Source organism: Antechinus flavipes, chromosome 1 (genome assembly GCF_016432865.1).
Source record: "Antechinus flavipes isolate AdamAnt ecotype Samford, QLD, Australia chromosome 1, AdamAnt_v2, whole genome shotgun sequence".
NCBI lineage: Eukaryota > Metazoa > Chordata > Mammalia > Dasyuromorphia > Dasyuridae > Antechinus > Antechinus flavipes.
The window spans coordinates 705,152,432-705,178,377 of NC_067398.1; the positions used below are offsets into that span (position 1 = coordinate 705,152,432).

At 38.8% G+C, this 25,946-nt stretch overlaps 1 long non-coding RNA gene across 1 annotated transcript in view; it reads left to right on the forward strand.

The window, feature by feature from the left end:
- LOC127545537 (uncharacterized) overlaps positions 1-24,331 on the forward strand; it is a 32,486-nt gene extending 8,155 nt beyond the window's left edge. The window contains exons 2-3 of the long non-coding RNA XR_007949683.1: positions 20,899-20,967; positions 23,191-24,331. This is a non-coding gene — a long non-coding RNA (uncharacterized LOC127545537). The remainder of the gene's footprint in view (positions 1-20,898; positions 20,968-23,190) is intronic.
- The last annotated feature ends 1,615 nt before the right edge of the window (positions 24,332-25,946 follow it).

Here is a 25,946-nt window from a genome sequence, read left to right on the forward strand (position 1 = left end):
TATCGAATATTTCTAGTTAGATAACACACTATATATATGCAATATGGAGGCAGCATGGTCCAAGGAATGGGAGAATGCTACCTACGGAATCAAATACCTGAGCTCCAAGTTCAAATCTTCATTCTTTCCACTAACTACCTGTGTGACTTTGGGCAAAATACTTTAACTTCCTGGTGCCTCAGTTTCCACTTATATAAAAAGAAGACTGACACACTCATCTTTGTAGTGATATCTTTTAGCTCTAGATGTATGAATCCAAGCATAACCCTGGATTTAATTCCCTTGGGTGTCAGACAAACTGCTGAGAGTCACTGAAGATACCTCTCTCTCCCAAACCTTTCTCATATCATGAACAACTAACTCTAGGCCAATGCTAAGAGCTAGTCAATCCTCTCTTGCCCTCCCCTATCAATTCCAAAGTCAGCTTTCCCAAGATTCCCTAACACTGCCCTCCTCATCTTGTACCTTTATGTCTTCAGTGGGGACTTATCTTCCTGAATTCAAATCCAGCCTCAGACATTTACCAGCTGGCTGGCTCACTTAACTCTGTCTCAGTTTCCTCATCTGCAAAATGAGCTGGAGAAAAAAATGGTAAATGACTCTGGTATCTTTTCCAAGAATATCCCAAATGGATTCACCAAGTCAGATTGAACAACAGGTGGGATTTAGAACCAAGGTGGTGGAAGCATTGATGTAAAGCTGTTAGGGATCTCAGAGATCATTTACTCCAATCCTCTTATTTTTGCAAATAAGGAAACTGAGGCCCCAGAGAAAAGAAATTACTTGCTCCAACTTACTTAGGCAGTAAGTGGATTTGAACTCATTATCAGTCTCTGAACCCAGGATTTTTTACACAACAAATCTTAGAGGTCATATAGTCCCAAATCCTCATTTTACAGATGAAGAAACTGAGGTCCAGAGAAATCAAATGATCTGTCTGACTCACACAAGGGATAACTATTAAAGCTAATAGTTGAACTCAAGTCTTTAGATAAATAAATTAAGCATTTATTAAGGAAAGTGTTTAGCATAATACAAAGTGCTGAGGATCCACATAATAACAAATAACACAGTCTTTGCGAGTTTAATTCTAAAGAGGAAAGGCTGTGTGTAAAGGGGAGCTAGAAATGGGCGAGGAGAAGATGACGTGACATTGGGATGATGGAAGTAGTGATGTGGAAGCCTGGCCAGGAAAAAACTCACCTATCAGAGTCCTCTCTTCCAGGAGTAGAGTCCAAGTTGAAGAAGAAAGAAATAGAGGGATGAGAATCATAGTCAGCGGAAGCACCATTTTTTGAGGAAGTCCCTCTATCCAATACCATTTCCATTGTAAATCTCAGAAGTCATTTAATTCAAGTCCCTTATTTTATAACTATATAAAATAAGTTTATTTTATATAGTTCATTCCTATAGATGAACGGAAAGTGGCTTACCCAAGTAGCACATGGCATAGGTGAGATCTGAACCCAGACCTTTGGATCTCAAATTTATCAATCTTTTTCAAGCACCATACTTCTTGACTCTATGAATCAATCCTCGATACATTATACCACCCTGCCCCGCTGAAAATGTTGGTAGATGAGGGGGGGAAGGGAGGGGGAATAAATTCACCAACCAATGAGGCAGGAATAAAATACGCTTGGAGATCCCTCTCAAAAAACTCAAAGAACAGACTGGTGGAGTGTGTGAGAGAAAGTCCCTTCCAGGTACGGCAATGACGAAAAAGCAAAATTAACACATCGATAGAAAACATTAGCGTCTGGAGGTGGATGATATCCCCTTCTCTCTATTCCTGTCTGTGGGGCAAACTGAAAGCTTTTCAGGAGATTTCCTCATGGAAGATTCTTGTTGAAACAGCTGAAATTTCAGGCGTGATCGCATGTATTCATTAAAGGAGATTGCATGCATCCAACCTTGCCAATGTGGATCAGTTTTCTGAAGGTTTTGAGATGTCAAGTCCCTAAGCTTTGAAAGAGGGAATTCTCAGCGATGCTGCCACCTAGTGCTCGCTAAGAGGATGGGCTGCTTCTCAGGGCTGCTCAGAACAGGGTAGTTTATAAAGTGCTCCCTAAACTTTACTTTCCGGGTTTCTTATACTTTAATCTCCCTTCCCTACTTCATCATTCCCACCCTGTGCTCTACTAGTCAATGACACGAGTCTCCTTATTCTTTCTCACATCCAACACATCCTTTTCAGACTCCAGACATTTCCACTGGATGTCCCTCATGCTTGGAACTGTCCAGTATCTTCACCTCCCGGCTTCCTCAGATCTCACACAAAAACCCCACTTTCTGCAAGAAGCCTTTCCTGATACCCCGAATTCTCTTGCCTTCCCTCTGCTGATTACCTCCATTTTAACTGGTATATATCTCCTTTGTCCACTTTGTCTCCTCCGTTAGACTGTGAGCTCCCTGAAGGCAGGGACTGACATTTGTCTTCGTATCCCTAATACTCAGCACAATGTCTGGCACATAGTTGGAAAATAATAAATTCTAGTAGATTGATTGCAGAAGCACCTAAGGTTTCCTTTGTAATCTAGAGAAACCTCAGCTGCGTTGGGGGACCCAGCTTTAAAAATCTCTTCAGCTGAGGCAGCTGGGTGGTGCAGTGGATAGAGCACCAGCCCTGAAGTCAGGAGGACCTGAATCTGATCTCAGACACTCAGCACTTCCTGGCTGTGTGACCCTGGGCAAGTCACTTAACCCCAATTGCCTCAGCAAAATAAATAAATAAATAAATATATGTATGTATGTATATGTATATGTATATGTATAACTTCAGCCAGCAGAATCACATAATGGCAGCATTGAAAAAAATCTCAAAGGCCATCTAGTCTAGTCTACACTCAAACAAGAGCCTTGTCTACTATATACCCAACAAAGAGCTATTCAGCCTCTGCTTGTATAGAGATGGTGAACCCCCATCTCCTAAGACAATCCATTCTACTTTGGAACAACTCTCCCCATTAGAAAACTTTTTCTGATATCAAGGCTAAATCTGCCTCTTTGGAACTTGTACCCATTGCTCCTAACTCTTTCCTCTAGTCTAAGCAGAATTGACACTTTCTCCATTTAAATGCCTAAAAGTAATTATCATGCTCCCCTTCTAACAAATTGTCTCTTGTCCAAACTAAACATCTTTAGTCCCTTCAACTATCCTTGATAGTTAGTATCCTTACTTCGAGTTAGGATAGTTAGTATCCTTAATCCTATACAACATGGATTTCGAGATTTTTATCATCCTGGTGGCCTTTTTTTGGAGATGCTACGAATGAATAGAAATACTTTTTAAACTCCAAGCTGGTCATCCTTCTACTGACCCATACCACAGATTTTTTTAATGTACTTTTTTAAAGCGGTGTTCAGAACTCAACAGAGTCAGCCTCTACTCAGCCAGAGATGAGGTCTGACTCCAATAGAATACTGTTAATATCATCATTTCCCTGATCCTGGTAATCAGACCTAAATTAACGAAGCCTACGGCTTTGTTAGCAGAATCCATTGTCCTATTACGCACATTGAGACTGTTGTTATCACATTGAGTTTGTTGTTGTCATGTCTTTAAAGCTCTTCACAACTTGAGTCCTTCATAGATTTCCAGCCTTCTTATACTTTATTTTCTATTATCTTATACTTCTTTTCCTTTTTTTTAAATCAAGCTATAATAGCTTCCTTAAATATATAGCACTTCATTCATAACTACTTTATGGGACACTCCATTTCCCAGTTTCATGTCTTTGCCCTGGTTATCTCCCATTCCTCCTTATTTCCCCCTCTTTATTCCCTTAACTTCCCTCAGAACTCATCTCACACCTTACCTTTTGAAGGAGGACTTTCTGGCCATCTCTAAGAGATCATCTTTCATTTTTACCGTTCCTTACTTATGTATACGATTATTCATATATCATCTCCCCGTTAGCATGTGAGCTCATTCAGGATAGAAGCTGCTTTTTGCCTTTCTTTATCCAGGCACACCCTGCTTTGCTGCTTTTTGCTTTATTGTGTTTCCCAGAAATTGCATTTTTCACAAACTGAAGATCTGTGATCGTCCTGCATCTAGCAAGTCTTTCGGTGCAATTTTTCCAACAGCAGGTGCTCACATCGTATCTCTGTCTCAAATTTTGGTAATTCTCACAAGATTTCAACTTTTCATTATTATTATATGTGCTGTGGTAATCTGTGATCGGTGATCTTTGTTGTTTCTATTTTATTACTTTGATGTTACTATGTGTACTATTTAAGTTACCACCTACCAAGCCCATCTAAGATGGGGATCTTAATCAATAAATTCTGTGTGTTCTGACTCCACCTCTCTGTGTGTGTGTGGGTGTATGTGTGGTTGAGTGTGTGTTTCTCTGTCTCTGTCTCTATTTGCCTCTGTCTGTCTTTCTGTCTTTGTCTCTCTCTGTCTGTCTGTCTGTATCTCTCTGTGTGTCTGTCTCTCTGTCTTTGTCTCTCTCTTTGTGTGTGTCTCTTTCTCTGTCTCTTTGTCTCTGTATGTGTCTCTGTCTCTCTCTATCTCTCTCTTTATCTCTCTCTTTCTGTGTCTCTGTCTCTATCTCTTTCTGTCTCTATCTCTGTGTCTGTCTGTCTCTCTGTCTCTCTGTCTCTCTCTCTTCCTCCCCCTTGGACTTTATTCCTTAAGACACAACATTATTGAAACTAAGCCAGTTAATAACCACACAATGGCCTCTAAGGATTCATGTGAGAGGATCATCCAATAAGCCAACTTCATTATTTTATTTTAAGAAATTGTCCCTAACACTCCATCCTTCAGTGACCACCACCCTGATCAGTCGGGAGCCATCAGCATTAAGGCAAGACCCTCCACTAGCAAAAAAGATTATGACTTGCTGAAGACTCAGATGATGGTTAATATTTTTTAACAATAACACATTTTAATTTTTATGTATATTGAGTTTTTTCTAAGATAAATACTCTCCCACTTGATAGATTACTGTATAAAAACTTTTATATGTACCGGGAATCCAAAAAAATCCACGTAACTCTTTTTATTATGTTATCTGCTTTATTGTGGTGATCTGCAAACCAACCCACAATCCCTCTGAGGTATTCCTAGCATTTGACCCGATGCCTAACATAGAGTAAGTATTTAATAAATGCTTTTTGATTGACCAGCTCCACCTCTTCTTAGATGTTCGTGCTGGCCTCGATAGCCTAAAGAGTGCACTAAGGATGAATTTACCCAGTCCAAACAGGTTCAGATTTTATTCCACTAGACAACCCCCCCCCCATCCTCCCCGAATCTGCTCTATTTCACAAAGCTCTGGTCATGTGAATGCTATAATTGTCTCCACGATAGAAGAAACCGGACAAGCATTTCAGCAGTGTTTTTGTTCATAAGCAGAGAATCAAAAAAAACCAAGACAAAGAGAAATATATTTGAAGATGACAGGTTGGCCGTATACTCATAGTATTTTTTTCCCCAACCAGAATACAGCCAGCCTTTAAACCCAGGAGTTTTAGAAAAGAAATTGGCTCCTCCTGAATCTCCCATCAGTCACTTGTCCCATTCTAGGAACAAGCATCGTCCCCATTCACAGCCTACAGGAAGGTCACCATCAAATTGAGGGTGGGGGGAAATCTAGGAGCCTCCTCATGCTGCCATTTTAAGCAGAAACTTTCAGTGTTCTCTTGGATTGGTTCCAACCTTCGAAAGGAAGCTTCTTCCCAAACCCTCTTATTTCTAGTACCTTCCCTTTTGTTGATTGGTCCTTATTTATCATGTATGTAGCTGGTTTGCACACGACTGTCTACATGCTGTCTCCCCCATTCAAGTGTAAGCTCAAAGGCAGGGACTGCCTTTTTCCTTTCTCTGCATCCTCAGCACTTAGCACAGAGTCTGGTACATAGTAGGCACTTAATAAATGCTTATTGACAAACTCACTTTGTAATCATTGGCTGGGCTGCAGAGTATTTTAATGACTTTTTCCCCTTTGTTTGTCTGCGGTAGGACCATGGAGTGTTGATGAGAGCAGCCAGATATGGACCATGGCTTTTCCTGCCCCTTTCACCATCTTCCTTGTGTTCAAATTCAAAACCTTCCTTCTCATTTTTGTTTCCTTGCTCTTCGGCGAATCAAGGGAGGAAATAAAATTAAAGAGAGTTAGGAACTCAAATTTGCATGATCCCCCCCCCATATCCCTCCCAACTATTCCACACACACTGGTGCTGTCTCTGTCCCTACTAACCAGCCAGAGATGATTTCACTTCAGTGTCGTCTCCCGCTGTGAGTACTCCCAGCTTCCCCACTGGGATGAATCCGATGCAAGAGGGGTAGGGGGAGCAACAAACCCTTTTCCGCTTAAAAAAGAAATAAAATAGGCAGCAAGTATTTACTGACTTGGCAAAGCTAGCACATGCTAGAATCAAAAATGCAGGTCCCAGCCGCTTCATCTGCACTCTGGGTTTTTTCAACTAAAAACATTTGCCACCCAAATGCTCTCTCTCTCTCTCTCTCTCTCTCTCTCTCTCTCTCTCTCTCTCTCTCTCTGTCTCTCTCTCTCTGTCTCTCTCTCTCTCTGTGTTTCTCTCTGTCTCTGTCTCTCTCTCTCTCTCTCTCTCTCTCTCTCTCTCTCTGTGTGTGTGTGTGTGTGTGTGTGTGTGTGTGTGTGTGTGTGTGAAAGCTCTTGCTCCACTCGATGGCCATGTAAGGAGACAGACCTAGAGAAGCCCCGCCCCAGCCTTCTCTCCTTTTCTGCGAATGTTCCAGAAATTCAAGGAACTGTATTGTCCAAGAGGGCTCCATTTCAAGCCTGGTCAGTCCCAAGATGCTGAGCCTGCCTCAGCTGAGTGAAGATATAGACCTCCACTGACCACTGACTAAAGGAAGAAGCAGCTGGGAGGGCAGGAGGCAGCAAAAGCTAAACTTTGACTTCTCAGTGAGAGGTCCATCCATAAAGAAAACCCCCCAACATGAGCCCATTTCCTGGGCCTGGTCCCACCCTCTGATTCTCTCTGGATTTCAAAGCCTTCAGCTCTGGCTCTTCCTTTTCTTCCCAACACCAAAGATTCCAAAGCGATTTCAGTATTCTGTCTCTTAACTCACTGGAACCCCTGGGGAACCTCAAAACCAACCTGTTTTTTCTCTTCTCTTTCTCTGCAACTGGATAAAACACCAGGACTTGAGTTCAAATCTAGCCTCAGATACTGACAAGCTGTGTGATCCTGGGCAAGTCATTTCTTTTTTTTTTTTTTTTTTTTTTATTTTTTTTTTAAATTTTTTTATTTAATAATTACATTATATTTACACTCATTTCTGTTCCGATTTTTTTTCCCCTCCCTCCCTCCACCCCCTCCCCTAGATGGCAAGCAGTCCTTTATATGTTGGATATGTTGCAGTATATCCTAGATACAATATATGTTTGCAGAACCGAACAGTTCTCTTGTTGCATAGGGAGAATTGGATTCAGAAGGTATAAATAATCCGGGAAGAGAAACAAAAATGCAGATAGTTCACATTCGTTTCCCAGTGTTCTTTCTTTGGGTGTAGCTGCTTTTGTCCGTCATTTATCAATTGAAACTCAGGTCTCTTTGTCAAAGAAATCCACTTCCATCAAAATATGTCCTCATACAATATTGTTGTCGAAGTGTATAATGATCTCCTGGTTCTGCTCATTTCACTTAGCATCAGTTCATGTAGGTCTCTCCAAGCCTCTCTGTATTCATCCTGCTGGTCATTTCTTACAGAACAATAATATTCCATAACATTCATATACCACAATTTACCCAGCCATTCTCCAATTGATGGGCATCCATTCATTTTCCAGTTTCTAGCCACTACAAACAGGGCTGCTACAAACATTTTGGCACATACAGGTCCCTTTCCCTTCTTTAGTATTTCTTTGGGATATAAGCCCAATAGAAACACTGCTGGGTCAAAGGATATGCACATTTTGATAATTTTTTGGGCATAATTCCAGATTGCTCTCCAGAATGGTTGGATTCGTTCACAACTCCACCAACAATGCATTAGTGTCCCAGTTTTCCCGCATCCCCTCCAACATTCATCATTATTTTTTCCTGTCATCTTAGCCAATCTGACAGGTGTGTAGTGGTATCTCAGAGTTGTCTTAATTTGCATTTCTCTGATCAATAATGATTTGGAACACTCTTTCATATGAGTGGTAATAGTTTCAATCTCATCCTCTGAAAATTGTCTGTTCATATCCTTTGACCATTTATCAATTGGAGAATGGCTTGATTTCTTATAAATTTGAGTCAGTTCTCTATATATTTTGGAAATGAGGCCTTTATCAGAACCTTTAACTGTGAAAATGTTTTCCCAGTTTGTCGCTTCCCTTCTAATCTTGTTTGCATTAGTTTTATTTGTACAAAGGCTTTTTAATTTGATGTAATCGAAATTTTCTATTCTGTGATCAGTAATGGTCTCTAGTTCATCTTTGGTCACAAATTTCTTTCTCCTCCACAAGTCTGAGAGATAAACTATTCTATGTTCCTCTAATTTATTTATAGTCTCGTTCTTTATGCCTAGGTCATAGACCCATTTTGATCTTATCTTGGTATATGGTGTTAAGTGTGGGTCCATGCCTAATTTCTGCCATACTAATTTCCAATTATCCCAGCAGTTTTTATCAAATAATGAATTCTTTTCCCAGAAGTTAGGGGCTTTGGGTTTGTCAAACACTAGATTGCTATAGTTGACTATTCTGTCTTGTGAGCCTAGCCTTTTCCACTGATCCACTAATCTATTTCTTAGCCAATACCAAATGGTTTTGGTGACTGCTGCTTTATAATATAATTTTAGATCAGGTACAGCTAGGCCACCTTCATTTGATTTTTTTTTCATTAATTCCCTTGAGATTCTCGACTTTTTATTGTTCCATATGAATTTTGTTGTTATTTTTTCTAGATCAATAAAATATTTTCTTGGAAGTCTGATTGGTATAGCACTAAATAAATAGATTAGTTTAGGGAGTATTGTCATCTTTATTATGTTCGCTCGGCCGATCCAAGAGCACTTAATATTTTTCCAATTATTTAAGTCTGACTTTATTTGTGTGGAGACTTTTTTATAATTTTGCTCATATAATTCCTGACTTTCCTTTGGTAGATAGATTCCCAAATATTTTATGGTATCAACAGTTATTCTGAATGGAATTTCTCTTTGTATCTCTTGCTGTTGGGTTTTGTTGGTGATGTATAAAAATGCTGAGGATTTATGGGGATTTATTTTGTAGCCAGCTACTTTGCTAAAATTATGAATTATTTCCAATAGCTTTTTGGTAGAATCTCTGGGGTTCTCTAGGTATACCATCATATCATCTGCAAAGAGTGATAGTTTGGTTTCCTCATTGCCTACTCTAATTCCTTTTATATCTTTCTCGACTCTTATTGCCGAGGCTAGTGTTTCTAATACGATATTAAATAATAATGGTGATAGTGGGCAACCTTGCTTCACTCCAGATCTTACTGGGAAAGGTTCCAGTTTTTCCCCATTGCATATGATGCTTACTGATGGTTTTAAATATATGCTCCTGACTATTTTAAGGAAAAGTCCATTTATTCCTATGCTCTCAAGTGTTTTTATTAGGAATGGATGTTGGATTTTATCAAATGCTTTTTCTGCATCTATTGAGATGATCATGTGGTTTTTGTTTGTTTGGTTATTGATATAGTCAATTATGTTAATAGTTTTCCTAATATTGAACCAGCCCTGCATTCCTGGTATAAATCCTACTTGGTCATAGTGTATTATCCTGGTGACAATTTTCTGTAATCTTTTTGCTAATATTTTATTTAAGATTTTAGCATCAATATTCATTAGGGAGATTGGTCTATAATTTTCTTTCTCTGTTTTCAGCCTACCTGGTTTAGGTATCAGTACCATATCTGTGTCATAAAAGGAGTTTGGTAGGACTCCTTCAATCCCTATTTTTTCAAATAGTTTATATAACATTGGAGTTAATTGTTCTTTAAATGTTTGGTAGAATTCACATGTAAATCCATCTGGTCCTGGGGATTTTTTCTTAGGGAGTTGATTGATAGTTTGTTCTATTTCTTTTTCTGAGATGGGACTGTTTAGGATATTTACTTCTTCCTCTGTTAGTTTGGGCAAGCTGTATTTTTGGAGGTATTTTTCTATTTCATTTAAGTTGTCGAATTTATTGGCATAAAGTTGGGCAAAGTAACTCCTAATTATTGCTCTAATTTCCTCTTCGTTAGTGGTGAGTTCTCCCTTTTCATTTTTAAGACTAACAATTTGATTTTCCTCTTTCCTTTTTTTAATCAGATTTACTAAGGGTTTGTCTATTTTGTTGGTTTTTTCATAGAACCAACTCTTAGTTTTATTAATCAATTCAATAGTTTTTTTTACTTTCAATTTTATTGATCTCACCTTTTACTTTTAGAATTTCAAGTTTAGTGTTTGACTGGGGGTTTTTAATTTGTTCCTTTTCTAGCATTTTTAATTGCAAACCCAATTCATTGACCTTCTCTTTCTCTATTTTATACAAATAGGCCTCTAGAGATATGAAATTTCCCCTTATTACCGCTTTGGCTGCATCCCATACATTTTGGTATGATGTCTCATTATTATCGTTTTCTTGGGTGAAGTTATTAATTATGTCTATGATTTGCTGTTTTACCCAATCATTCTTTAGTATGAGATTATTTAGTTTCCAATTATTTTTTGGTCTACTTCCCCCTGCTTTTTTGTTGAATGTAATTTTCATTGCATTGTGGTCTGAAAAGGATGCATTTACTATTTCTGCCTTACTGCATTTGAGTTTGAGGTTTTTATGTCCTAATATATGGTCAATTTTTGTATAGGTTCCATGAACTGCTGAAAAGAAAGTGTATTCCTTTCTGTCTCCATTACATTTTCTCCAGAGATCTATCATATCTAGCTTTTCTAGTATTCTGTTTACCTCTTTGACTTCTTTCTTATTTATTTTCTGGTTTGATTTATCTAATTCTGAGAGTGCAAGGTTAAGATCTCCCACTATTATAGTTTTACTGTCTATTTCTTCTTGCAGCTCTCTTAGTTTCTCTTTTAAGAATTTAGATGCTACCCCACTTGGTGCATATATGTTTAATATAGATAGTGCTTCATTATCCATGCTACCCTTTAGCAAGATATAGTGTCCTTCCTTATCTCTTTTAATTAGGTCAATTTTTGCTTTAGCTTGATCTGAGATCAGGATGGCTACCCCTGCTTTTTTGACTTCACCTGAAGCATAGTAGATTTTGCTCCAACCTTTTACCTTTAACCTGCATGTATCTCCCCGCTTCAGGTGTGTTTCCTGTAAACAACATATTGTAGGATTCTGGCTTTTAATCCATTCTGCTAACCGCTTTCTCTTTATGGGGGAGTTTACCCCGTTCACGTTTATGGTTAGAATGACCAATTCTGTATTACTTGCCATCTTGTTAACCCCGGTTTATGCTTTCCTCCCTTCTTTCCCCTTTCCCCCCCTTCCAAGTATTAAGCTTGTGAGCACCCCTTGCTTCTCACAGCCCTCCCTTTTTAGTATCCCTCCCCCCTCCTTAGAGTTCCTCCCCCTATCTTACCCCTTTCCCTCCCAGTTCCGTATTCCCTTCCCCTTAGCTTATTCCTTCCCTTTCCACTTTTCCCTTCTCACTTTTCAATGAGATGGGAGAAGTTTCACCATAGATTGAATATGTCTTAAGATTTTTCACTTAAAGCCAATTCTGAAGGCAGTAAGATACCCACTATATTCATCCCCCTCTATTCTTTCTCTCAGATATAATAGGTTTCCTATGCCTCTTCATGAGATGTACTACCCCCACTTTACCCTTTTTCTGGTACAATGTCCTTTCCACATCAATTTCTAGAACAAGGTATACATGTATTCTTTATACATCTATATAGTCAAAATATAGTTCCCAAGATTAATCTTTACCTTTTTAGATTTCTCTTGAGTTCTATATTTGTAGATCAAACTTTTTGTTAAGTTCTGGTTTTTTCATCAGAAATAGATGAAATTCGCTTACTTCGTTGAATGTCCATCTTCTTCCCTGGAAAAAGATGCTCATTCTCGCTGGGTAAGTTATTTTTGGTTGCATACCAAGTTCCTTAGCCTTTCGGAATATCATATTCCAGGCCCTTCGATCTTTTAATGTGGATGCTGCCAGATCCTGGGTGATCCTTATTGTGGCTCCTTGATACTTGAATTGGGTTTTTCTAGCCGCTTGCAATATTTTTTCTTTCACCTGAGGGTTCTGGCATTTGGCCACTATATTCCTTGGTGTTTTGATTTTAGGATCCCTTTCAGTGGGTGATCGATGAATCCTTTCAATGTTTATTTTTTCCTCTGTTCCTATGACTTCTGGGCAGTTCTCTTTGATAATTTCCTGGAAGACAGTGTCCAGGCTCTTTTTTTCATCATGTTTTTCTGGGAGTCCAATGATTCTCAGATTGTCTCTCCTGGATCTGTTTTCCAGGTCTGTTGTCTTCCCCAGAAGGTATTTCACATTTTTCTCCATTGTTTGATTTTTTTGGATTTGCTTGACTGATTCTTCTTGTCTCCTCGAGTCATTCAATTCCACTTGTTCAATTCTGATTTTCAGTGAAGTATTCTCTTCACTCACTTTTTTAAAATCTTTCTCTAATTGTCCAATTGAGTTCTTTTGTTCTGTGGAATTTTTTTCCATTTCGCCAATTTTGTTTTTTAGAGAGCTGTTTTCTGTTTCCAATTCACTAATCCTATTTTTCAAGGATTTTACTTCTTTATCCACTCTCTCTTTAACTTTCTCCAGGCTCTTTTCCCAAGCCTCCCTCTCCTTTTGCCAAGCCTCACTCTGCTTTCCCCATTTTTCTTCTAGCTCCCTTGTGAGAGCCTTTTTAATCACTTCTATGAGGTTCATCTGTGCTGAGGAACAGATGATTTCCTCCTTTGGGGAATCACCTGGGGACTGCCTGTTTTTAGTCTCCTCAGGATTTAGAGTCTGCTCTCTATCTGTATAGAAGCTGTCAAGGGTTAAAGTCCTCTTCAGCTTCTTGCTCATTCTGTCTATTAATCAGAGATAAACTACCAAAGAAAAACAGAAAAAACTGGAGTCTTTCTTTGGGGGAGGGCTGGGTGTGTTATCGAGCTTCCTCTACAGACTGCAGGGGGCAGCAGTGAGGCACTAGCAGGACTGTGCTGCGCCTGCGCTCTGAGATCCCAAAGCGTGCTGAGTCACTGAGGGGGGGGGAAGGGGGGGGCGGCCAGGTCCTGAGAGACTCCAGCTGTTTGGGTTGTATTCTTCAGCCCGGTGTTTTTAGCTTCTCTGCTGGGCTGTTGACTTGCTGCGGAGGAAATTATCCAAACCTGTAGCGAAGCTCTCCCGCAGAAACGGCTACGATCACTCCCCACCCCCTCTCCAGTCTGCTCCCGTGCTCTCACTGCTGCTGCCCGCCGCCTGCGCCCAATCTAAAACCGCCCCAGCCCTCCAGTAAAGACAGACCTTTCTTGGCGGATCTCAAGGATGGCTTCTCTTGGTAACTATTTGTGGGTTTTTTTCAGTCAAGCATTGATTCAGAGGCTTGTAATGAAGTGGATAGTGAGAGAAAGCGCGGAGCTTATGCAACTGTGAGCCTCCTCTCCGCCATCTTAACCGGAAGTCCCCTGGGCAAGTCATTTCATTCTTTTACCAGTTTGTAAATATAAAATAGGGGTGATAATGGCACCTACCTCCCAGGTTTGTTGTGAGGATCAAATGAGATCATGATTATAGAAAGAGTTTAACGCAGTGCCTGGAACATAGCACCCTACTATTATTCTTTTTCCTAGGGATTGACTGGATTGGAATAACCAGCTCCAGTCCATGTTCTGGACTTAAAATTAAGAACTGAGTTCAAATTCTGTCTCAGATACTCCCTAGCTATATGATTCAGAGGACAGCTAATTAATCTCTCTGTGCCTCAGTTTCCTCATCTGTAAAGTGAAAAGTTGGACTGGACTACCTATGAGACCCCTTCTGGTTCTAAAGCTACAGCTCTATGACTTTTCTTTAATGTGATTGAGGATCCAGATTCAAATCCTGACCCTACTACTTAGCTCTTGTGAATGACTAACTAGACACAGAAGGTTCCTCTCCTTCAGAGGTACAATAGAGGTATCAGGTCTTTGGCAAGTCTCTTTCTAATGCTGGACCTGTTTCCTCCTCTGTTAAAAGAAGGGATTAGATTAGATTAGCTCTAAATTCTCGTCCAGCTCTAAATCTAGAACCCTAGCAAGATGAGTGAAACACTCATTCATTCATTCATCCATCCACCCAAGACAGATTCAATATGGTGCCATGGGAAAAAAAAACAAACAAACTCTAAAGCAGGAGACGGCAGGGTACAGGTCAAAGCTGGGACCTTGATTTTGATGGGGTATATGGGGTGCAGCTTCATATTATATATATATATATATATGTTAATATATTTATATTTCTATATATGGATAGAAATATAGCAGTAATCCTGAGGGCCCTCTGACTTTGGAGTTCTACTGTTCTAACAATATCTGTCAATGATCCCAGTCTCTTGGCTTTAGGAATATAATAAAATATGTCTTCCTCTAGATTTTAGGGAAAATATAGCAGTAATCCCCAGCCCCCCTGACCTTAGGGGTGCTTTTGTTCTAAAGATCTGTCAATGATTCTGAAGTCTTAGGAATACTATAATATACTCTTACAAACATTGCTGACTGGCAGATAAACCATCTGTTAGTCAGTGATAACCAAGTTCCTGAGACAATGGTGAATAGACCTCCCCTCAAACCTACCTGGAAGTCATAAAATTAGCAAATAAGTAACACGAAGCTCTGGTCTCTCTACCATTGTCCAAATTTGTTTATCTTCTTGCTCCTGGTTCTCTGATCAATCCCTTTGGACCTTGGCCTCCTTCAATTGGTGTTACAATTATAATAAACTTTTCCCCTTGATTTGGAGATGGATTCAATCCTGCAAATTCTTCTGAGACACTTCACGACACTAATCTGCAACCCCAACCTTTATACCTCAACAGTTTCATTATTACTGGAAAATTATTTCACCATCTGAACCTCAGTTTACACAACTGTAAAATGGGAATAGGAATATGTATACACCAACCTTGCCTTAAGAACAGTTTTAAAATGTGAGATATAGGGGCAGCTAAGTGGCACAATGGTTAGAACCTGAAGTCAGGAGGACTTAATACTTCCTGGCTGTGTGACTCTGGACAAATCACTTAACCCCAATTGCCTCAACAACAACAAAAAAATGTGAGATATATGTGCAAGTATGTATTTCTGTAGCATATGTATGTATATATGTGTATAGGGATATAAGCATCTATATGTGTGTATATATGTATACATATATATCTACAGAGAGAGCTAACATATATATATATATATATATATATATATATATACCTACTTTTACAGTTAACATTTGTACAGCATGACTATAGAGTGCCAGACACTCTACTAAATGTTCACAGTTATTAATTCATTTGATTCTTACAACTCTGGGAGGTAGGTACTATTATTACTCCAATTTTATAGATTTACTCAGGGTTTTCTATCCAGAACAGGGCTTGGAGTCAGGAAATAACTGAGTTCAAATCCTATCTCAGACACTTACTAGTGATTAAATCACTTAATCTCTGTTTGCCTCAGTTTCCTCATCTGTAAAAAGCTTCGTGAGCAAAACACAGAGTTTGTGGGACTCTGGAAAAGTGAGTTATCTCCCTCTATAGAATGCATGTGCTTTGAGGGGAGGTGCTTTCATTTTTATGACCCATAGTAGGTATTTTATTAATTTATTAATGTTTCTTGACTGACTGATTCACATCTCTGGACGCAGACTCTCCTTGTATTCATCGAGCCTCTGTTAATGTCGCTAATGAAAAGCCGGGGCGTGTGGAGTTCCCAGCCTTCTTCCCCGCGTCCTTAACGTGAGCATTATTTAGGACCTGAAGTCTCTTCAGAAGGAAGCTTAATCATTCTATCAATATTATGACACAGCTTGTCAGGGAGGTTGAGAACAGATTGCGTGCAGTCAATGTTCACCTGGTGGGCAAAATTTTGCTTCTGCTTTGTCTTGTGCTCAGATCTTAAAAGCACCAACCCTGAGTCAGGAAGGAGGATACACGTCCCCATAATAAAATCCTGAGGAATCTTTGGGATTCACCTTCCCCAGCGAGACAGTCATTCCATCTGCATTTCTGTCCGCTAAGACTCCCTGGAACGCGCTCTCTGCCCTCGCCCGGTCAGTCTCTGGAACATTTCCTGAACACATTTGATGTAAAACTCACCTTCATCACTGATGGACAGTGAAAAGAAACTTGGGATCCCGGCTCTGCTACTCACCATATATACTCACCAGCTGGGTGTCTGTGAGCATCTCTTGCCTTCTCTTGGGATCCAGGTTTTAGAATCATGGGATTAGGCCACTTAGAATGGCAAGGGTTTTAGAAAACAGTCAATCCCCTCTCCTCGTTGGGTCTTATACAGAATACGTTTTGCTTATAACCTTGACTTTTATTTCCTGCATAGGTCTGATTATTTCTCCCTCCTTCAACAATATGCACCACACACTTGAACCCTCATTTTTAATAATAGCTATAGATAATATTTAGATAGCATGTTTCTGATGCTTTACAAATATTATCTCATTGGATTCATACAACAATCTTGGGAACTACCTAAGTTACTATTATTATTCCCCTTTTTACAGGGGAGGAAACTGAGGCAGACTGACCTACCATATTACAGGGGAGGAAACTGAGCAAAATGATGTTGATGCAGTATAGCTCCTAGGGAAGTAGCAATAACCCTAAGACTGTTCAAAAGGAAACTCCAAAAGGCTGGGGTTGCAGACTGGTGTTGCAACGTGTCTCAAAAGAATTTGGAGGCTTGAACCCATCTCTAAATCAAGGGGCAAAGTTTATTATAATTGTAATTTAATGTATACACACACACACACACACACACACACACACACATATAAATATATAATTGAAGTGGGCTAAGTTCCAAAAGAATTTAGCAAAGAACCAGGAGTGAAAAGAAAAATTTATAAGTAAAGGCAGAGAGATCTGGTTTTTCATGACACTGATATGTTAATTTTATGGCTTAGAGGAGCTGATATGCACTTTAATATTGAATTTGATGGTTTCGAGTGGGGTGGGGGAGTAATCTGGTATGCACTTCACCATTTGGCTGGGAAACCCTGTTATCACTGACCAACAGACTGCCATGTGGCAGTCTTTGCAGGACTATACTATAGTGTTCCCAAAGCCAGGAGATGTTTAGGATCATGACAAAGATTACCAGAACAATAGCACTTTAAGATCAGGGGACCTCAGGATCACTGCTAATTTTCCCCTAGAAGCTGCACCCTATCAAGACTACCTGATTTTAATCATATGGCCAGTTGGCTTGGGAGTGCTGTAGTTCCATAAACAATGCTGGCTGTCAGATAACAATCTGTTGGTTAGAAATGACAAAGTTTCTGAGACAATCTCAGCTATAGAATTCAATAATGGCAACTCCACTTGTAAGCCATAGAATTCAATATTCCTCAACTCCACCTATAAAACCACTCCTCAGTTCTACCTTTAAGTCATAAAATTAGCAAATCAGTGACATGAAGCAGCTGATCTTTCTGTCTTTTGACTCCAAATCTATTTTCTTGCTCCTGGTTCTTTGCTAAATTCTTTTGGCACTCAGCCCACTTTGATTGATGTTACAATTATAATAAACTTTGCCCCTTGACTTGGAGATGGGTCTGAGCCTGCAAATTATTTTGAGATTTCTGGTGATGCCAGTCTGGAGCTCAACCTTTTGGGGGTCTCCTTTGAATCCCAATAATTTGACATTTTATAGAGGAGGAAACTGAGGTAAAATTATCTCCCATATTACAGATTAGAAAAACTGAGGCGAAGTGACTTTCCTGTGCTATATGCATCTGAGGCAGGAATTGAATTCAGATCTAACTGACCTTAGACTCTTATGTTCTATCCCTCCACCATGGCTTATTAAACTTTTCCACTTGTGACCTCTTTCTATCCGAGAAATTTTTATTTCTGGGTATATAAAATAGGTAGGCAAATCAAACATTTAATCATAATTTCATGATCCTCATAGTCTTTTTATAAGACCTCACATTGGGACATTACCCATGGTTTAAGAAACTGGGCCCTTTACCACTTAGCTGTTCAGAAGCTTTAACTTATCTTTGATAAGACAAATAACTAAGTAAATGACTGCACGGAAGAATGCATCCAGTAGGTCCCACTTCTCTGCTGAAAAGAAAAAGGAATATTTTACTATCTATGCTACTGGAGAATTATCAATTTATTTATTTCAAAAAAGTTTATATCATTGTCAGTTCTGGTTATTCTGTTTTCCCCATCATCAAAGAATTGACCCCTTCCTTTAAACAATCAATCAACAAGCATTTATTAAGCAATTACTGAGTGCCAGGCACTGTGCTGAGCATGGGGATACAAAGGAGTTGACAGGCATTAATTAATTACCTACTGTATACTAGGGACTTGCTAAGTAATGGGGATACAAAAGAGACTACAAGACTTTATTAAACATTTAGTATTGTGCCAGGCACATGCTGAGCACTGGGAATACAAAGAGTAGACAAACATTAATTAACTACCTACTCTATACCAGGCACTGTGCTGAGCATTGGGGATACAAAGGAGTAGACAAACATTAATTAACTACCTACTCTATACCAGGCATTGTGCTGAGCATTGGGGATACAAAGGAGTAGAAAAACATTAATTAACTACCGACTCTATACCAGGCACTGTGCTAAGCATTGGGGATACAAAGGAGTTGATAAGCATTTATTTAGCACCTATAATGTGCTAGATATTAAGCTGAGCCCTGAGAATACAAAGAAAGGCAAAAAATGGTCCCTGTCCTCAAGGAACTTATATGTTAATAGGGAAGATGATAAATAGACATCACAACATACAAGATACATGCAAATAAAGGGAAGATAACCTTAAAATTATTCTCTCTGCTATCACTCTTTAAGGTTTATAATTACTTTTCAACTATTATCCTACTGGATTCTCACAAGGACTCAATGAAGTAGATGTTATAGGTGATGTGTAGGAATGAGGAGATCCCCTCTCTGCTTGGAAACACAAGTCCAAATGCAACAGAATTCATGAACCTCAAAGTCTGTGGCAAAAAGAAGGTTTTATTTTTCACTAAGAAACTCTCTCTTCTCAGGCAAATTTTTTTAGTGAAAAAAATTTGCAAAAAATGGGTTGACAGAAACCTATTTTATGAGCAAATCTTGAGGCAGTTTGAACTGATTATCAGAACAGGATCTCCCAGTTGAATGAAATTACTTTGAAGGCTTTTTCCGAATTTAGAGTTTCCTGAATGGGGATCCGGCTATCCAAAAGATCAAGAGGGGGTGATTTGCCCAAGATTTCCAATTGAATGATGCTGCTTATCTCAGAAAAAAGAAAGATTTGTCTGGAAAATATGCCTTTTCCCAGACCCTCTGGAGCCTGGGAGACCCCAAATCTTTCTTCTTTTGCAGATCAAAGGGGACACAGTTTCAATGATTATTTTACAGATTAAAGAGGACACAATTTTTACAGAGTTCACCCGTGTCACTATTATTCTCCCCATTTTATAAGGTTTAGTGGGCCAAATGATTTTCCTCTGCATTACACAAGGAATTAATGTTCAAAGTAAGGTTTGAATCAAGTCTTCCAAGCTCCATGTCCAATACTTGATCCACCATACCATGTTGTCTAACAAAGAACAGTCAGTTGAACTGTAATGCCAGAGAAACTGAGGCAAGATAGAGATTACAGAGTGTTTAATAATTTATTTAAAAGGGAGAAATTTACTGGGACCAAATGGATCCATGGTTTGTTCCCAGGGCTGAATGAGACTATCATCTCCAAGAATCCAGCAAACAATGTGAGTTGTCAATGACATATATACACATAACTCAGATAGGAGGTAGAGTGAAGCAGGGGCAGAGTCAGAGTTCTGAGAGCAGAACGGGACTCTGGCAATCCAGTTCTGACAAGGTGAGGGGAGGCATAGGGGATATCTGATAATTGGGATTACAGAATGAGGAGAGGCACCCAACATTCTGATGATTATCTGGATCATCATCATTAGGAGGGAGGGGTGGTTGAGCAGAACAATTATAAACTGAGGCAGAAAAATTAGGGAAACTGAGGCAGGACAATTTAGGGAAATTTGGGGTTTTAGTAGGGAAACTGAGGCAGGACAATAAAAGAGAACTGTGGCATAACAGAACAAAAACAATTGATTCAATGAATGTGTCTGCAAATGGATATAACATTCTGCCCTCATAACCTTTTGTCTCTCTGCCAAGAGAATGGGCATACACATATATTCTTCTCCCCCAGGGCAGGCACTATCCCCTTTTTATTTTTGTATACCAACCATCAGAGGCAGCAAGGTGACACCATAATGCACAGAGCACTCTGCTTGGAGTCAAAAAGATTGAATTCAAATCCATCCTCAGAAACTTCCTAGCGGTGTGACTCTGGGCAAGTCAACTTGACATTTATTTCCCTCAGTTTTCTCAACCAAAATAGGCATTAACAAAAGCTCCAGCCTATCAGGATTGTTATAAGGATTAAATGAGAAAATTGTTTAGCACGGTGACTAGCACATAGTAGGTGCTTAATAAATATTTGTCCATTAATTGATGCTTCGTAGATTTCCCATTAGGACCATTATTGATTTTTCTTTTCAGTTATTCAGTCTGCCTTCCTTCAAGTGATCCTTTCGTTATTCTATGTACTAATTCTGCTGTTTCACTCTCCATCAGTGATGTACTGTGCCAAATTTTGCTGAATGCTTCATTTTCATCATTTTACATTGCACAGTAACTTTGTTTTATATTTAGGTACCATAATCTGTCTGGACACACCTCGATCAATACGGCAGAAAAGGAAACTGAGTTGTCAAAAGAAAAGTGAGTTCATCAATACCACAGATTGATTAGCATCAAACTTTGTACAGTTCAGAGCCTAAACCAAGAATTCAATGCGTATCTGTTAATGGATTAATGTATGAGCAGGATGGCATCAAAGAAAGTAAGAACTCAGCTTGAACCTTCACAGAGTGCCCCTATGACAGAGGATTCTCTCCCTAAAAATCAAAGTTTCCAAGGTATTTTTTTTAATCTTGGGAAGCCCAAATATTGGGTCAAATCAAATATAAATATCTACATTGTGTGCAAAAGATATCACTGAATATAGTAGAGGGATTTGAGTCAACTATCTGCTCAGTATCAATCAAAAGGACAGTTGGAGAGTTAAAAAAAAAAACTCCAATAATCAGAGTTTAAGTTGCATTAAGAAAGGCAATGGGAAAGGCTACTATCCTCTTCCTTGGGCACTTATGGGCAACATATTGAGTTTCATTGTGAGTCTCACATTTTACTAAAAACATAGAGTGTCAAAGTGTAGAGCATCCAGGAGTAGCTGACCTGAGTCTAATATCCAGGGGAATAGAAGAAAGTGTGGAGAGCCTTCAAGGGAGAGAAAAAAAGTGAATAAATCTTATTTTATTTTTCATGCAATGTCACCTCTCCCAATCAGGCAATGTGTCACAATGTCACAGAGAAGCAAAAACGCTGCTTCAAACAACACAAATTTCAACATGACCTTCAGAGTAGCATTCTGCCTACAGAGAGTATACTATGGGTGGGTTTCTTCCAGTTTCATTTAACACTATATGTGAGTCACTTTGATGGTGGTGTGTGTTGCTATGGAAGATGCTCAAACTCATCATCTCCCTTTCTTATTTATCCCTTTTATCTCTGGGACATAATTAACTGTACCCTACTAGTAGCCAATAACTTGTATTTTAATCTAGGGGCAATATGATAACTCCCAGGTTCATGTGGTCCTTTCCTCTGATATTTTATATAGTTTATGTTAAATAAAAAAATTTGAGGCAACAAGATGGTGTAGTGGATTGAGTACCAGCTCTGAAGTCAGGAAGACCTGTGTTCATATTTGGCCTCAGACAATTAATACTTCCTAGCCGTGTGACCCTGGGCAAAGTCACTTAACTCCCAATTTCCTAGAAAGAAAGAAAGAAAGAAAGAAAGAAAGAAAGAAAGAAAGAAAGAAAGAAAGAAAGGAAGGAAGGAAGGAAGGAAGGAAGGAAGGAAGGAAGGAAGGAAGGAAGGAAGAAAAAGTAAGAGTATAATCAGAATAGCTCATAAATCCTACTTAGGAAAATTCCTAACTTTAGACAGATGTTTTGGCTCTCAGCATTAATTTAAATTTATGTTCATCTCTATATAATTTCTGGAATTTTTATGGTCAAAGTAAAAATATTGGGGTAAAAAACTCATAAATGAGGGAGAAAATTTGGAACTCAAAATTAAAAAAAAAAACTGAATGTTAAAAATTGCCTTTATATATAATTGGGAAAAATGAAATATTATTAAAAAAAGAAATCAAAATAAATTAATAGAGTATGCTCCAGAGATGGTACAGTAGATACACTGTTATTCCTGAAGTCAGGAATACCTGAATTCAAATTCAGCCTCAGAAACTTCCTAGCTTTGTGATCCTGGGCAAGTCCACTTTAATATGTCTGTCTAAGTATCCTTATCTGTAAAATGAAGGAAAAATGATAAACTACTACAGTATCCTTGCCCCCAGAAACCCAGATGGGATCATAAAGAGTCAGTTCAAACAATTGAATAACAACACATGTTAATAGACAATGGAAGGAACAGTTGAGGGGAAAGCAAGTGAATTTTGAAATTCTACACAGTAACTTCAGGTCAAGTCTTTTACTCTAAGATATTTGTAACAGCCAATGGCCTTCCTCGATTCACAATTTAATCCTTTTCTTCCTTTCCTCCTTTGACCTGTTGCCCAAGTTTGACAGTTTCCTCCAGTTCAGCTCTTGAAGCCCCCTCCTTCCTCTCACTCAATCTCTCTTAGACCATATTGTATATTTATAGGATATAACTCAATTTTACCTTACAGTTCAAAGACCTCAAGAGTCCCATATTGATCTCAAAGCTGAGGAGGAAATGTTTGTCTCTCAGAATTACGAATCTCAAGGTAGAGTCAGTTGTCAAACTTCTGTTACATATACTCAAAAAGTAAATTGATCTCCTTCCAATATAAGAAAGTGAGAGGCCTGGAAAAATGTCTTTTTTACTTTCTAGGTCATCGGGGAGAATTAAGTGCTGCTCCTTGAAAAATTAGGTTATCATCAAGGAGAAACAAGTAAGAAAATGAATGAGGAGCTAAAGGGGAAGTCTTACCTAGGTCAAGAGGTTGATGGGTTGAAGAATGGTACACAGAAGAAAAGGAAGGAAGGCAACTGAATGTGGAACTAAGCAATCGGTCTGTGACACTACCTGCAGAGCAGAGGTTGGCTCTTAACCCTTTTTATGCCATAGACTTCTTTGGCAATCTGATGAAGGCATTGGACATTTTTTCAGTCATGTTTAGAAATAATTGAAGAAAAGGTTAAATTTCAATTAAAGATCAGTGAAGAGAGAGGTAAAAACAATTTCCCATTTAAGTTCATCCCCCAGGAAAATTTATGTATGGATTCCTTGGGGTTCCATGGACCCCAGGTTAAGAAATCCTACTATGGAAAGAAGAATGGGACTGTCTCTGTCTAAAGCAATCTCTTATAACTCAAGAGGGGAAAAAGCTAGCTCCCTACATGCCATCTGATCATACAAAGTGAAAGGAGAGAAGTACAGCTTACTAAATGGTAATGAGTAATTATCTGTCAATATAGCATAAGCCATGAAAAAGGTTTTTGTCTCCTTAAACATGTATCTGTATGTGATGGAGACTCTCCTGAGAAATGACAAACTTGATCACCATGATTCAAATCGGATGGTTTACATGGAGGGGGAAAGAGATGGCAGCAGGAAACATTCAGAAAGCATTGTTGAGGGTCATAAAGTTGAGAGAGATGGAAAAAGAAAAGGGAACACTTTATACCTGAAGACCTTAAGGACATGGGTGATGTTTTCAATACTATTGCCATTTGAAGATAGGAGATTCAGAAAGAGACAGATTTGGTGATAGCTGACTAAGAAGATCTTTGAGATTAGCATTTGGATTTCTGGCTTATACAAAGATGATAAGCTCTTGGCAAGAAATTGAACACCTCTAACAAGGACCAATATAAAGAAATTTGCCTGGAGACTGGGGAAATCGAGTTAAGAGGAATATAAAACTGAATAAGGGCAGCACAACAAAGAGCAGCAGGTAGACCCATAGGAGAAAAAATAGGGGATGGGACCAGTAATTCACGGAAGGCAATATCCAAGGAAAAAACCTAAATAAAACCTTAATTGACTAGTAACAAATGTGCAGATTACTGATAATAAGCCTGGTCAACAACATGTGAGCATTTATTAACCGCTTACTGTGTAACAGGTACTGTTCTAAGTGCCAGAGATACAAAGAAAGGCAAAAATAATCCTGTTCTCAGGAAGCTTACAGTCTAGTGGAAGAAAAAACATACAATTATATTTTTGCAAGATCTACGCAGGTCATCACAAGGGGATGGCACTGGGTTGGAGACAGAGGGAAGGAGCAGGAAAGGCTTTTTGCATAAAATAGAATTTGAACTGAGTCTTGAAAGAAGCAAGGGGAGGCAAGAAATGAAGCCGAGGAACATAATTGAACTAAAGACTGTAATTTGATTTCATAGGTCCTATTGAGACATGGTGAAATAGAACTCATTGCTGAAATTTGGGCCTGGAAGAATATGACTTATTCAAAAGAACAATAATAGATAAAAGAGGTTGGGATGCATGGAATGAATGCCATTGTATTTTAAGAATATTAATTCAATTGAAGAAATATCAAAACCTGAAGGGAAAGACATAGTAGAAAGTATTTGGTTGAATCAATAGGAGTAGAAAGAGATCTACAGCTAAGAGGTCAATTTAGGCTTCATTGTCAAGGGGAAAAACTCATTGCCAATTAAAGCTGTCTGAAAGTTGAACGGCTTGCCTCAGATTCTGTGATTCTGCAAAATTCCAAAGGCTTAATCTTTTGAGTGGGAAGTTGGCCAAAGAATCAAATACCTAAGACGAAATCAAAAACGATTCTTAAAAGGAGGAGGAGGAAAGGGATTTGCCTAAAGCACTGATTTGCTTTTCATGGTTAAATATTAAAATTTTATATTAAAAAGACATGTACAGAAGATGGATCAATGGTCAGATAAGTGAGGGTAATTAATACAGAAGGTTAGCATAGCCCTGGAAGAAAATGTGTTAGGACTATGAGAACCCAGGCTAAATTCAACCGATCGATAAACAAGTCTCTGATAAAACACCTATTATGTGCTGCTATGGAACATAATGTCCAAAACACAACATTATCTGCCCTAAAGAACTCACGTTCTCTATCAGAGATAATAATACACATTTAAGTGAAGATAAAATACATAGAAAGCAAATACAAGACAATCTAAAGGTGGAAGGCACCAGCAGCTAGGAGAATAAAGAAAGGCTTCCTGTAGGAGGTGGCAGTTGAATTGACTGCTATGGGGAGAAGAGGCAAAGGTGAAGAGGGAGAGTATTTTAGAGTTAGAGAACAGTCAAGTAGTACAAAGACAGAGATTGGAGATGGATTCCTTATGTACAGGGTATAGAATTAGAGGCAGTCAGTCAGCCCAGTTAATAGATCAGGAGACTTAGAGTCAGGAAAATGAGTTCAAATCTTCGCTCAGTAAAACTCTGATTTACTGGGCAATTTACTTAACCTCTGTCTTCCTCAGTATCCCCATCTGTAAAACGGGTAATTAGAGCACCAAGGTAATTGTAAGAATCAAATGAAAGAACATATGTAAAATGCCTTTCAAGTTTTAAAGTGTTACTAGAAGTAAAGATATTATAAATATCATAAGTAATGAATAGCTCCTGCTATGTGCCAGATACTGTGTTAA